Source organism: Mesoplodon bidens (genome assembly GCF_964165515.1).
Source record: "Mesoplodon bidens genome assembly, chromosome: 5".
NCBI classification, from domain to species: domain Eukaryota; kingdom Metazoa; phylum Chordata; class Mammalia; order Artiodactyla; family Ziphiidae; genus Mesoplodon; species Mesoplodon bidens.
This window is the reverse complement of record NC_138161.1, coordinates 133,008,889-133,021,373: the sequence shown is the minus strand read 5'-3', so window position 1 is coordinate 133,021,373 and position 12,485 is coordinate 133,008,889. Positions and strand designations below refer to the sequence as shown.

The 12,485-nt window shown below is 39.5% G+C and overlaps 1 pseudogene across 1 annotated transcript; it reads right to left on the bottom strand.

Annotated features, from left to right (window-relative positions):
* Positions 1–11,753: 11,753 nt before the first annotated feature.
* LOC308617499 (large ribosomal subunit protein uL23-like) lies at positions 11,754–12,227 on the bottom strand (annotated as a pseudogene). The gene has a single exon. The product of its transcript is annotated as a large ribosomal subunit protein uL23-like (transcript).
* Positions 12,228–12,485: the final 258 nt, after the last annotated feature.

The following is a 12,485-nucleotide window of genomic DNA, read 5'->3' as shown; positions in this document are numbered from 1 at the left end:
ACACGGGTCCACAACAGACCTCCCAGCTCCACATAATATCAAGCAGCGAAAATCTCCCAGAGATCTCCATCCCAACACCAGCACCCAGCTTCAGTCAACGACCAGCAAGCTACAGTGCAGGTCACCCTATGCCAAGCAACTAGCAAGGCAGGAACACAACCCCACCCATTAGCAGAGAGGCTACCTAAAAACATAATAAGGCCATAGGCACCCCAAAACACACCACCAGACGTGGACCTGTCCACCAGAAAGACAAGATCGAGCCTCAACCACCAGAGCACAGGAATTAGTCCCCCCCACCAGGAAGCCTACCCAACCTACTGAAACAACCTTAGCCACTGGGGTCAGACACCAAAAACAACGGGAACTACGAATCTGCAGCCGGCAAAAAGGAGACCCCAAACACAGTAACATAAGCAAAATGAGAAGGCAGAAAAACACACAGCAGGTGAAGGAGCAAGATAAACACCTACCAGACCTAACAAATGAAGAGGTAATAGGCAGTCTACCTGAAAAAGAATTCAGAATAATGATAGTAAAGCTGATCCAAGATTCTATTTCCATGATCCATAATCTTGGAAATAGAATAGACAACATGCAAGAAACAGTTAACAAGGACCTAGAAGAACTAAAGATGAATCAAGCATCGATTAAAAACACAATAAATGAAATGAAAAATACTCTAGATGGGATCAATAGCAGAATAACTGAGGCAGAAGAACGGATAAGTGAGGTGGAAGATAAAATAGTGGAAATAACTGATGCAGAGCAAAATAAAGAAAAAAGAATGAAAAGAACAGAGGAGAGTCTCAGAGATCTCTGGGACAACATTAAACGCACCAACATTCGAATTATAGGGGTTCCAGAAGAAGAAGAGAAAAAGAAAGGGACTGAGAAAATATTTGAAGAGATTATAGTTGAAAACTTCCCTAATTTGGGAAAGGAAATAGTTAATCAAGTCCAGGAGGCACAGAGAGTCCCATACAGAATAAATCCAAGGAGAAATACACCAAGACACATATTAATCAAACTGTCAAAAATTAAACACAAAGAAATCATATTAAAAGCAGCAAGGCAAAAACAACAAATAACACACAAGGGAATCCCCATAAGGTTAACAGCTGATCTCTCAGCAGAAACCCTACAAGCCAGAAGGGAGTGGCAGGACATAATTAAAGTGATGAAGGAGAGAAACCTGCAACCTAGATTACTCTACCCAGCAAGGATCTCATTCAGATTTGATGGAGAAATTAAAACCTTTACAGACAAGCAAAAGCTGAGAGAGTTCAGCACCACCAAACCAGCTTTACAACAAATGCTAAAGGAACTTCTCTAGGCAAGAAACACAACAGAAGGAATATACCTACAATAACGAACCCAAAGCAATTAAGGAAATGGGAATAGGAACATACATATCAATAATTACCTTAAATGTAAATGGACTAAATGCTCCCACCAAAAGACACAGAGTGGCTGAATGGATACAAAAACAAGACCCATATATATGCTGTCTACAAGAGACCCACTTCAGACCTAGAGACACATACAGATTGAAAGTAAAGGGATGGAAAAAGATATTCCATGCAAATGGAAATCAAAAGAAAGCTGGAGTAGCAATTCTTATATCAGACAAAATAGACTTTAAAATAAAGACTATTAGAAGAGACAAGGAAGGACACTACATAACGATAAAGGGATCGATCCAAGAAGAAGATATAACAATTGTAAATATTTATGCACCCAACATAGGAGCACCTCAATACATAAGGCAAATACTAACAGCCATAAAAGGGGAAATCGACAGTAACACACTCATAGTAGGGGACTTTAACACTCCACTTTCACCAATGGACAGATCATCCAAAATGAAAATAAATAAGGAAACACAAGCTTTAAATGATACATTAAACGAGATGGACTTAGTTGATATTTATAGGACATTCCATCCAAAAACAACAGAATACACATTTTTCTCAAGTGCTCATGGAACATTCTCCAGGATAGATCATATCTTGGGTCACAAATCAAGCCTCGGTAATTTTAAGAAAATTGAAATTGTATCAAGTATCTTCTCCGACCACAATGCTATGAGACTAGACATCAATTACAGGAAAAGATGTGTAAAAAATACAAACACATGGAGGCTAAACAATACACTACTCAATAACGAAGTGATCACTGAAGAAATCAAAGAGGAAATTAAAAAATACCTAGAAACAAATGACAATGGAGACACGACGACCCAAAACCTATGGGACGCAGCAAAAGCAGTTCTAAGGGGGAAGTTTATAGCAATACAATCCCACCTTAAGAAACAGGAAGCATTTCGAGTAAACAACCTGACCCTGCACCTAAAGCAATTAGAGAAAGAAGAACAAAAATACCCCAAAGCTAGCAGAAGGAAAGAAATCATAAAGATCAGATCAGAAATAAATGAAAAAGAAATGAAGGAAACGATAGCAAAGATCAACCAAACTAAAAGCTGGTTCTTTGAGAAGATAAACAAAATTGACAAACCATTAGCCAGACTCATCAAGAAAAAAAGGGAGAAGACTCAAATCAATAGAATTAGAAATGAAAAAGGAGAAGTAACAACTGACACTGCAGAAATACAAAAGATTATGAGAGATTACTATAAGCAACTCTATTCCAATAAAATGGACAACCTGGAAGAAATGGACACATTCTTAGAAATGCACAACCTGCCAAGACTGACTCAGGAAGAAATAGAAAATATGAATAGACCAATCACAAGCACTGAAATTGAAACTGTGATTAAAAATCTTCCATCAAACAAAAGCCCAGGACCAGATGGCTTCACAGGTGAATTCTATCAAACATTTAGAGAAGAGCTAACACCTATCCTTCTCAAACTCTTCCAAAATATAGCAGAGGGAGGAACACTCCCAAACTCATTCTACGAGGCCGACATCACCTTGATACCAAAACCAGGCAAGGATGTCACAAAGAAAGAAAACTACAGGCCAATATCACTGATGAACATAGATGCAAAAATCCTCAACAAAATACTAGCAAACAGAATCCAACAGCACATTAAAAGGATCATACACCATGATCAAGTGGGGTTTATCCCAGGAATGCAAGGATTCTTCAATATACGCAAATCAATCAATGTAATACACCATATTAACAAGTTGAAGGAGAAAAACCATATGATCATCTCAATAGATGCAGAGAAAGCTTTCGACAAAATTCAACACCCATTTATGATAAAAACCCTGCAGAAAGTAGGTATAGAGGGATCTTTCCTCAACATAATAAAGGCCATATATGACAAACCCACAGCCAACATTGTCCTCAATGGTGAAAAACTGAAACCATTTCCACTAAGATCAGGAACAAGACAAGGCTGCCCACTCTCACCACTCTTATTCAACATAGTTTTGGAAGTTTTAGCCACAGCAATCAGAGAAGAAAAGGAAATAAAAGGAATCCAAATTGGAAAAGAAGAAGTAAAGCTGTCACTGTTTGCAGATGACATGATACTATACATAGAGAATCCTAAAGATGCTACCGAAAAACTACTAGAGCTAATCAATGAATTTGGTAAAGTAGCAGGATATAAAATTAATGTACAGAAATCTCTGGCATTCCTATACACTAATGATGAAAAATCTGAAAATGAAATCAAGAAAACACTCCCATTTACCATTGCAACAAAAAGAATAAAATATCTAGGAATAAACCTACCTAAGGAGACAAAAGACCTGTATGCAGAAAACTATAAGACACTGATGAAAGAAATTAAAGATGATACAAATAGATGGAGAGATATACCATGCTCCTGGATTGGAAGAATCAATATTGTGAAAATGACTCTACTACCGAAAGCAATCTACAGATTCAATGCAATCCCTATCAAACTACCAATGGCATTTTTCACAGAACTAGAACAAAAAATTTCAAAATTTGTTTGGAAAAACAAAAGGCCCCGAATAGCTAAAGCAATCTTGAGAACGAAAAACGGAGCTGGAGGAATCAGGCTCCCTGACTTCAGACTATACTACAAAGCTACAGTAATTAAGACAGTCTGGTACTGGCATAAAAACAGAAAGATAGATCAGTGGATCAGGATAGAAAGCCCAGAGATAAACCCACGCACATATGGCCAACTTATCTTTGATAAAGGAGGCAGGAATGTACAGTGGAGAAAGGACAGCCTCTTCAATAAGTGGTGCTGGGAAAACTGGACAGGGACATGTAAAAGTTTGAGATTAGATCATTCCCTAGCACCATACACAAAAATAAGCTCAAAATGGATTAAAGACTTAAATGTAAGGCCAGAAACTATCAAACTCTTAGAGGAAAACATAGGTAGAACACTCTATGACATAAATCACAGCAAGATCCTTTTGGACCCACCTCCTAGAGAAATGGAAATAAAAACAAAGATAAACAAATGGGACCTAATGAAACTTCAAAGCTTTTGCACAGCAAAGGAAACCATAAAGAAGACCAAAAGACAACCCTCAGAATGGGAGAAAATATTTGCAAATGAAGCAACTGACAAAGGATTAATCTCCAAAATTTATAAACAGCTCATGCAGCTCAATAGCAAAAAAACAGACAACCCAATCCAAAAATGGGCAGAAGACTTAAATAGGCATTTCTCCAAAGAAGATATACAGACTGCCAACAAACACATGAAAGAATGCTCAACATCATTAATCATTAGAGAAATGCAAATCAAAACTACAATGAGATATCATCTCACACCAGTCAGAATGGCCATCATCAAGGAATCTAGAAACAATAAATGCTGGAGAGGGTGTGGAGAAAAGGGAACACTCTTGCACTGCTGGTGGGAATGTGAATTGGTACAGCCACTATGGAGAACGGTATGGAGGTTCCTTAAAAAACTACAAATAGAACTACCATATGACCCAGCAATCCCACTACTGGGCATATACCCTGAGAAAACCATAATTCCAAAAGAGACATGTACCAAAATGTTCATTGCAGCTCTATTCACAATAGCCCGGAGCTGGAAACAACCTAAGTGTCCATCATCGGATGAATGGATAAAGAAGATGTGGCACATATATACAATGGAATATTACTCAGCCATAAAAAGAAACGAAACTGAGCTATTTGTAATGAGGTGGATAGACCTAGAGTCTGTCATACAGAGTGAAGTTAGTCAGAAAGAGAAAGACAAATACCGTATGCTAACACATATATACGGAATTTAAAAAAAAAATGTCATGAAGAACCTAGGGGCAAAACGAGAATAAAGACACAGACCTACTTGAGAATGGACTTGAGGATATGGGGAGGGGGAAGGGTAAGCTGTGACAAAGCGAAAGAGAGGCATGGACATATATACACTACCAAACGTAAGGTAGATAGATAGTGGGAAGCAGCCGCAGAGCACAGGGAGATCAGCTCGGTGCTTTGTGACCGCCTGGAGGGGTGGGATGGGAAGGGTGGGAGGGAGGGAGATGCATGAGGGAAGGGATGTGGGAACAGATGTATATGTATGACTGATTCACTTTGTTATAAAGCAGAAACTAATTAAAAAAAAAAAAAAGAGAAATCTAGAAACAATAAATGCTGGAGAGGGTGTGGAGAAAAGGGAACACTCTTGCACTGCTGGTGGGAATGTGAATTGGTACAGCCACTATGGAGAACGGTATGGAGGTTCCTTAAAAAACTACAAATAGAACTACCATATGACCCAGCAATCCCACTACTGGGCATATACCCTGAGAAAACCATAATTCCAAAAGAGACATGTACCAAAATGTTCATTGCAGCTCTATTCACAATAGCCCGGAGCTGGAAACAACCTAAGTGTCCATCATCGGATGAATGGATAAAGAAGATGTGGCACATATATACAATGGAATATTACTCAGCCATAAAAAGAAACGAAACTGAGCTATTTGTAATGAGGTGGATAGACCTAGAGTCTGTCATACAGAGTGAAGTTAGTCAGAAAGAGAAAGACAAATACCGTATGCTAACACATATATACGGAATTTAAAAAAAAAATGTCATGAAGAACCTAGGGGCAAAACGGGAATGAAGACGCAGACCTACTTGAGAATGGACTTGAGGATATGGGGAGGGGGAAGGGTGGGCTGTGACAAGGCGAAAGAGAGGCATGGACGTGTATACACTACCAAACGTCAGGTAGATAGATAGTGGGAAGCAGCCGCAGAGCACAGGGAGATCAGCTCGGTGCTTTGTGACCGCCTGGAGGGGTGGGATGGGGAGGGTGGGAGGGAGGGAGATGCATGAGGGAAGGGATGTGGGAACAGATGTATATGTATGACTGATTCACTTTGTTATAAAGCAGAAACTAATTAAAAAAATAAATAAATAAACTTAAAAAAAAAAAAAAAAAAAAAAAAAAAAAAAAAAACAAAAACAAACAAGAAAAGTATCAGATGATAATAAATGAATACTAAGTGAGAAGGAATAACATGATAGGAACTTTTTGGTAGGGCCAGAGAACGCGTTTCTGAGTAACTGACCTGTATATTAGGAAGGTGGCAATATGAAATTCACACTTGTGTCACATCCTCCCTTTGGATATTTCAAGTGATGGGTTGGTACATAGTAATACAGGCTGAGGATAATTTGTGACACCTGTAGATTTACCTGTAACCCAAGCACTTTCTCTTCCGCTGATGTATGCATGTGGGAATGCAAGGAACTACAACTGTTTGAGTTTACAAAAAAGAGAAATAATTTGTAAATTTATGTACTTTATTATTAGTAGTAAATTACGTACAGCTCTCCTCACCAAGGGTTTGTGATACTTAGGGTCAAAATATCTGTTTTAATTGATGGGAATGTATGGCAGAATTAGGGAGCTTTTGCTAAATAAATATTAAAGAATAGCTTTAATAGTGATGAAACTTAAAATTAAATAATGAGGGTATGCAAATTAATGTGGATATGAGCAATCTTGCAAAGGCCAGAATCAGCCTTGGTTTTAGCCTTCTTATACTTTTTTTTTTTTTATTAAAAGCAGTGGATTCAGCATTGAGAACTTTTTTTGTATTTTATAATTTTTTTCAAATGTTGGGATATTGCCTTATTTTATACCATGGAAAATGTATTGGATATTTAAGTTAAGAGTTTAACATTGCAAGGAATCCAATTCTGTTTAAAGTAGTTCATGTTAAAAGGTGTTTCCTGATAGGAAAGAGCGTAAGGAAACAGAGCTTACATTCTGCATGTGGATGGCACTGAAAAGTAGGAGGCCACATGCATCTCTGTCTCTACACATCTGCTCCATCTATTCTCCTGTTCCTCCCCTCTCATAAGCTTTCTTTCCTTACTTATCTTTTTTCCATCTCTCCAAAAATTCACCTTACATATGGTGTTGGTTGATAATGGTCTCAAATTCTACATGGCCTATAGTTCCAGTCCTCACAGTAGTCTGACTGACTTAATCTCTCCACGACCCTATTCCAAATTTTTGGAAGAGTTGATCTGATTTTTTTCCACTTTGAATTAGACTGGTCCAATCTAATTAGACTCTGGTCCAATCAGCTGTAGCTGGAGTAGGGGAGCAGCAGATAGGGGCTACATAGTATGTACCTGTGATATATTAGGTAATTATTAACAAATAATATCCCCTTACGTAAAAAGTAATTAATGACTATATCATGTTTAAAAACTTGGAACAATCCTTACAAGGGTAAAGTATCAATACTCTATTGATAGACTTTCCACCCACACCAATCATGAGCCCATTCACCCTTTCCCTACTCACTACTCTCCCTAGAACTAAACTAGATTTGGAGATATACACATATACGCACATTCCATAGAAAATACATAATATTATATAAATTAATTTCTCTGTTTAACAAATATTAATTGAATACACTGGGGATTAGGCATTGAATAAAGTGAATAAAGATCCTCGCCCTCATGGAGCTTACCTTCTAGGGGATGCAGACAGAGATAAAACTAAATAAATAAATGTGTTATATGGTATTTGAAAATATCGTAAACGCTGTGCAAAAAAATAAATCCTGAGGATAAATAGGAAACAGAGTGGTCAGAGAACAGTTCTAATTGAAGGTGACATTTGAGCCAAGACTTGTAAGAGGTCATCTAGAGAAAGGACATTCTAAACAGAGGGAACAGCAAGTGACCTGCATATTCAAAGAACACAAATTTCTGTGAGTCTGAAGCAGAATGAATGAGGGGAGAGTAGGAGCAGTCAGAGTGATTGAGAAATGCTGGGTGCTGGGGAAGGAGTTGGGTAACTGATCATTCAGGTTCTTGCTAACAAGTTTAAGGCCTTTGGCTTTTATTCTCTGTGAAGTGGAAGACACTGTTAGGTTTTGAGCAGAGTAAGTTGATCTGACATATTTTAAGTGGATCGTTATGGTTTCTGGGTTGAGACCAGACTGAAGGAGGCTAGTAGCGGTCGGATGTTAGGAGACTGTTGCTATGAGGCAGGCAAGAGCTCATAGTGACTTTGACAGAGAAGTACGTAGCAGAAAATGTGGTGAGTAGTCAAGACTGTGGATTGATTCTGAAGGTAGAGCCAACAGAGGTTTCTCCTGGATTAGATGTCCAGGTGAGAGAAAGCAAGAGGTCAGGGTTGACAAGTTTCTGAACTTGAATAACTGCAATGCAGTTTTCATTAACTGAGATACAGAAGACTGTGGAAAGGGAAGGTTTTTAGTATGTGTGTGTGTCTGTGGGAAAATCAGGAACTCGATTGTGGGAATGTTAAATTAAAGATGCCTTTAGACATTTGGGTGGAGTCGTTGAGCAGGCAGTTGGATTTGAGTCCTCAGCATAGTGACAGTATTTAAAGCCTTGAGACTGAATGAGATCACCAAGAAATGAATTTAACGGTAGAAAAGAAGAGGTTTAAAGCCCATCTTTGTCACCCCAATATTTATTTATTTTTTAATTAAAAAAATTTTGGCTGCATTGGGTCTTCATTGCAGTGTGTGGGCTTTCTCTAGTTGTGGCAAGTGGGGGCTACTCTTCGTTGCGGTGAACAGGCTCTAGGCGCGTGGGCTCAGTAGTTGTGGCATGTGGGCTCAGTAGTTGTGGCACGTGGGCTCAATAGTTGTGGCTTGCGGGCTCTAGAGCACAGGCTCAGTAGTTGTGGTGCACGGGCTTAGTTGCTTCACGCCATATGGGATCTTCCCAGACCAGGGCTTGAACCCGTGTCCCCTGCATTGGTGGGAGGATTCTTAACCACTACACCACTAGGGAAGTCCTGGCACCCCAATATTTAGAAGTCTTAGAGATTTGCAAGAATTAGCAAAGGACACCGAGAAACAATGAGAAAGGAGGAAATACAGGAGAGGGTGGTGTCCAGGAAGCCAAGTGAGGGAGGTGTTTCAAGAAGGAAGGAATGATCAGATGTGTCAAATATTGATTACAGGCCAAGTCAGATAAGTGACCATTTGATTCAGTAACACAGAGGCTATATGACCTAAGCAGTTGGGGTTGTGATGGTGAAGATAAAGATCCCTTTGGAGTGGGTTTGAAGGAGACAATAGGAAGAAAGGAATTGGAGACAATGACTATATAGGATGAATAAAATGGTAATATGTATTCTGCAAATTTTTCACAGAGCAATATGTGCTAGGGATTCGTACTGTTCTTTACAGCTCTATCTCACTTCTCTTAAGCATTCCATGGCTTTCAATGATATGAATGACCACAAAGTGTTTAAGATGGTCCTCTAAACAGGCCCTAAGTCTCTGTTTTAGTAGCAAGAATGTCATTCATCCCTACCCTAACACACTAATACAGATGAAATGTTAAGTGGAAATCCAGAGGTAGTGGGAGAGGCCAAAGCATTTTCAATAGTCTATATGGGGACTAGAGAGGACAGCAGCCTGGCTGCAGTGGGGATTTCATAAGGAAACCAGTAGAAAATAAAGGTTCCTAAACTGGTCTCTGAGAGCTCTGCTCCTTGGATTAGGACCAACACTACACAGGGAAACATAGTCCTATGCCTCACAAGAGACACCCTTCCAGGCCATAGATACTTCTGTCAGTAATATTTTTTTTTTTTTTTTTTTTGCGGTACGCGGGCCTCTCACTGTTGTGGCCTCTCCCGTTGCGGAGCACAGGCTCCGGACGTGCAGGCTCAGCGGCCATGGCTCATGGGCCCAGCTGCTTCGCAGCCTGTGGGATCCTCCCGTACCGGGGCACAAACCCGTGTCCCCTGCATCGGCAGGCGGACTCCCAACCACTGCGCCACCAGGGAAGCCCCTATATATTAGTTTCAAAACATGTAAGTTTCCATAATTTGGTTATGAAACCAATTACAGCTCTCCATTTCCTTTGTGCTAAAGAGTGAAAGTTTTTTCAGTTGTTGTTTGGGTACCAACCTCTGGGATGAACATCTGTGCTCTCTGATGCTATTCTCTGTACTCTCAAAACAACTCATCCTATTTTGGAATGCTTTCTAGCTAGGAACTTCTTTTAGTTCCAAACTCTCTCTTAGGAAGACAGGAGCTGTCTCTCTCCAACCTCCCACATTGCACAGCTGTTTATGAGGCTCGTAATTAATGAAGATTTACTAACAATCACACACCCAGTGATGTTCCGGGCTTGTTGAGAGAAGCAAGGGTGGGCAGCAGTCACTGGGCTGGGCCTTCAACTGTGCATTTTGCCAGTGGGCTGTAGATTAGCTATTATATTTTTTAGTAAGAGAATTTCTGGAAGTTCTACTGGTGTAGGTCAGGCTATATTACTTGGGAAATATGGAATGATCTGAAAAGTAGACAAATTAAAGGGGAATTTTCTGAACAGAATTAGGTTTTTGTTGTTGTTGTTAGGCCTGTTTAAAGAGTAGTAATACTATATCCCCTACCAATTCTTCAGAATTTCCCCATTTATTATCTGGGTTGCTGGATTTCTATTTTCAATTGTTTATAAAATGGTAGCTTCTGCAGCCAACCTCACTTTCTTTGTTCTGATGATGAGAGCTTGATCTAGTATGAAGGTTGAAAAGTCAAGTATCTGTAGGAGTCAAAGAAGGAACCAAGCACAGCAGCCCAGCATTAGAAGTCACTGGATAGAAAAAAAAAAAAAGAAATCACTGGAGGGAGATGAGGACTGGGGTGGATTAGTGAGAGAATGCTCCGCTCTAGTCAGTTGCCATGTGAGAATGTGTGCCTGCTCTTAATACTCCTCAAGTGTTTCAAGAGATGCTAGGAATCTGGATTTTAACATGACATCTTTCATCTTGGAAATGTTGGCAACAAACTCAAAGTTTTAAGAAAAGCACTCTGTAACCCAATACGTTGCGGGCCAAAGCAAACACATCTGCAGGCTGGATCCAACCCCAGGCCATCAGTTTGTGACTTCTGATCCAGATGGATCAGTGGTTATGGCGATGATTTGGGACTGGTTCTTTTCAGACTTAAAAACAACTGGTTGCTAGTGATCTAAACGTTCTCACTTACAAGTTGTTCTCTTCGTTTCCTGTTTTTGTGACAAATCTTAAATCACATTAGTCTGATATTTGAAACCTGCTGGTTAAAAGTAGAGGGACCGTACATCCAGGACTGCCCAGCACAGCACTGGCTTAGGCCTGTAGCAGTTAAAATTATTAATACTGTTCCCTTTCATTCCTGACATGTTCCAGTTAGGACAATAAATTATATAGATGCTTTAATTAAGAGTCTCTTTTATCCCCACTCCCCCATTTTTCACTTACTTTTATTTTTTATTTATTATTTTATAGCGAAAACTTTTATGTTTAGAATTAGCCAGCTGGACTCAGTTTAGATGACCCCAATTGTGCTGGCAACATCCAAAGCATCATACTCAGGAGCTAGTGGAACATATGCCTTCTTCTCTCCATCAGGCCTGATCAGAGTGTTGACTCTGGCCATTTCAATGTCATAGAGCTTCTTCACAGCCTGTTCAGTTTGGTGCTTATTGGCCTTGACATCCGCAATGAACACCGGTGTGTTGTTGTCTTCTATTTTCTTCATGGCTTACTCGGTGGTGAGGGGGAACTTGTTGATGGCATAGTGGTCAAGCTTATTTCTCCTAGGGGCACTCTTCCGGGGATATCTGGGCTGCCTCCTGAGCCACAGTGCTTTGCACCATCTGAAGGTGTGTGACGTCCGGTTCTCCTTTTTTTTTTCGTGGCCATGGACGCCTTTCAACACTGCTTTCTTGGCCTTCAAAGCCTTTGCTTCGGCTTGGGCTTTCAGAGGAACAAGGGCTTCCTTCTTCGCCTTCGGCGCCATCTTTGTGGAAAGGGGTCACTTATTATTTTTATTTATTTATTTATTTAATTTTTATTGAAGTATAGTTAATTTACAATGTTGTGTTAGTTTCAAGTATACAGCAAAGTGATTCGGTCAGATTCTTTTTCATTACAGTTTATTACAAGATATTGAGTATAGTTCTCTGTGGTATACAGTGGGTCCTTGTTGTTTACCTACTTTATATATAGTAGTATGTGTACATACATATGCATTCTGTGTGTATATATTATATATATA